We start from the raw sequence: 3093 nt of genomic DNA on the forward strand, positions 1-3093 counted from the left end.
CTGGGACATAAGAGGTCAACCTCATTGGGACCATGTACCATTTAAGTAAAACTTTATAATTAGCTTCTATTAGAGAGGTGTTAATATATGATCTAAAAGCATCCTCGAGATCCAATTCTACATTCAGGTCGTGTTCCCACTTTAACAACACTATATTGCCAAAAGTATTGGGACACTCTCCAAATTATTGGATTCAGGTGTTCCAATCACCTCCATGGCCACAGGCATATAAAATCAAGCACCTAGGCATGCAGACTGATTCTACAAACATTTGGGAAAAAATGGGTAGCTCTCAGGAGCTCAGTGAATTCAAGCGTGGTACCGTAATAGGTTGCCACCTGTGCAATAAATCCATTCATTAAATTTCCTTGCTACTAAATATTCCACAGTCAACTGTTAGGCATAGTATAACAAAGTGGAAGCAACTGGGAATAACAGCAACTCAGCCACAAAGTGGTAGGCCACGTAAAATGACACAGCTACTCTAGAGTAGTGGAGACAACATGTTCTCTGGATTGACAAATCACGCTTCTCTGTCTGGCAATCCGAAGGACGTGTCTGGGTTTGGTGGTTGCCAGGAGAACGGTACTTGCCTGACTGTATTGTGCCAAGTGTAAAGTTTGGTGGAGGGGTTGTTGTGCAGGGATTGGGCTTGGCCCCTTAGTTCCAGTGAAGGGAACTCTTAAGGTGTCAGCATATCAAGACATTTTGGACAATTTCATGCTCCCAAATTTGTGGGAACAGTTTGGCGATGGCCCCTTCCTGTTCCAACATGACTACTCACCAGTGCACAAAGCAAGGTCCATGAACACAAGGATCGGCAAGTTTGGGGTGCAGGAACGTGACTGGCCTGCACAGAATTCTGACTTCAACCCGATAGAACACCTTTGGGATGAATTAGATTGGAGACTGCGAGCCAGACCTTCTTGGCCTTTTGGCTAAGATCAAGTGTAGTATCTGTTCTTATCAGTGTCCAGTGGGGGTGCTCCCGGCCATTCTAGCTTTGCGGGGATGGCTGCTGTATAGTACCCTCACTGGTATGATGGGGGTCTGGATGGCTATTACGGGGGGGAACAGAAACCGGGATGCCCACACGTAGCTGGGGCCTGGGAGTAATTCCCCTTTGGAACGTCTGAAGGACCCAGTACCTCCTGATTTGGACAGATCTACCTTGTCTGGCCAGGGGTCGGGAAGGCAGAAAGTCCGCAAACCAAGTGCCCCCTGAGTAGACACCCTCAGGGGTGCCACTAGTAACACCAGGTGTGGGACCCCACAGTGTGAAAAAGGCACAAGGTCACTGCGTTTACACTCTTTTTGCACAGCGCCCTTCGGACCAGGCCTTTTGGCTAGGATCAGGGCAATTTTTGCTACAGGCCTCAGGGCCTGGTCGGTGCACTATTTGGCACGGCCACTTTTTTATTTTCTAATTATTTATTTAATTTATTTTACACTCCCACGTTTTGTCACTTTTTTCTTACTTTTGTGTGTGTTTTTCCACGGATGGAGGGTGTGGGTCCTCGGGCCTGCCCTGAAGTCTAGGGGGAGGATGTGTGGCCTTTTGGTTCCTTCCTCCCCTGATCCCTAGGGGGTTTTCTCTTCGGGAGAGCCCCCTGACCAAGTACTGGGTGTCCGGCTTCGGCTGGACACAAAGAACGGTGGTCCACCAGGCCTTTTGGCCAGGAGGACCAAATGGGAACCTTGTCCCTGTCAGGAGCTTCGTGCCCCGGGGGATCAGGTAGTGGTCCATCCCCTTTGGGGGAAGGGCAAAAGCACACCCCTACGTGCACTTTTTCGTGTGGTGTTCGCACTTGCACTTTTTTTGTGATCACTTACGGGTTTTTTGTTCTAGTTTGCACGTTTGCAGACTTAAAAAAAAAAAAAAGAAGAAGATTGTCAAGACCCTGAAACTGAGCTGCAGAACAGTGGCCAAGACCATACAGCGGTTTAACAGGACAGGTTCCACTCAGAACAGGCCTTGCCATGGTTGACCAAAGAAGTTGAGTGCACATGCTCAGCGTCATATCCAGAGGTTGTCTTTGGGAAGTAGACATATGAGTGCTGCCAGCATTGCTGCAGAGGTTGAAGGGGTGGGTCAGCCTGTCAGTGCTCAGACAATACGCCGCACACTGTACCAAATTGGTTTGCATGACTGTCGTCCCAGAAGTAAGTTTCTTCTAAAGATGATGCACAAGAAAGCCCACAAACAGTTTGCTGAAGACAAGCAGACTAAGGACATGGATTACTGGAACCATGTCCTGTGGTCTGATGAGACCAAGATAAACTTATTTGGTTCAGATGGTGTCAAGCGTGTGTGGCGGCAACCAGGTACAAAGACAAGTGTGTTTTGCCTAAAGTCAAGCATGGTGGTGGGAGTGTCATGGTCTGGGGCTGCATGAGTGCTGCCGGCACTGGTGAGCTACAGTTCATTGAGGGAACCATGAACGTACTGTGACATACTGAAGCAGAGCATGATCCCTTCCCTTCGGAGACTGGGCCGCAGGGCAGTATTCCAACATTACGACCCCAAACACACCTCCAAGACAACCACTGCCTTGCTACAGAAGCTGAGGGTAAAGGTGATGGACTGACCAAGAATGTCTCCAGACCTAAACCCTATTGAGAATCTGTGGAGCATCATCAAACGGAAGGTGGAGAAGCACAAGGTCTCTAACATCCACCAGCTCCGTGATGGCGTCATGGAGGAGTGGAAGTGGACTCCAATGGCAACCTGTGAAGCTCTGGTGAACTCCATGCCCAAGAGGGTTAAGGCAGTGCTGGAAAATAATGGTGGCCACACAAAATATTGAGACTTTGCGCACAATTTGGACATTTTCACTTAGGGGTGTACTCACTTTTGTTGCCAGCGGTTTAGACATTAATGGCTGTGTGTTGAGTTATTTTGAGGGGACAGCAAATTTACAGTTATACAAGCTGTACACTCACTACTTTACATTGTAGAAAAGTGTAATTTCTTCAGTGTTGTCACATGAAAAGATATAATAAAATAATTACAGAAATGTGAGGGGTATACTCACTTCTGTGAGATACTGTATACACACACACACACAGTGCTCAGCATAAATAAGTACATTT

At 47.6% G+C, this 3093-nt stretch overlaps 1 pseudogene; it reads left to right on the forward strand.

Moving 5' to 3' along the window:
- The first annotated feature begins 918 nt into the window (after positions 1–918).
- On the forward strand, positions 919–1079 carry LOC149469694 (U2 spliceosomal RNA; annotated as a pseudogene).
- Positions 1080–3093: the final 2014 nt, after the last annotated feature.

This window comes from Staurois parvus, unplaced genomic scaffold (assembly GCF_062004578.1).
Source record: "Staurois parvus isolate SC_StPar_1 unplaced genomic scaffold, SC_StPar_1.0 ptg000064l, whole genome shotgun sequence".
In the NCBI taxonomy this organism is placed as follows: domain Eukaryota; kingdom Metazoa; phylum Chordata; class Amphibia; order Anura; family Ranidae; genus Staurois; species Staurois parvus.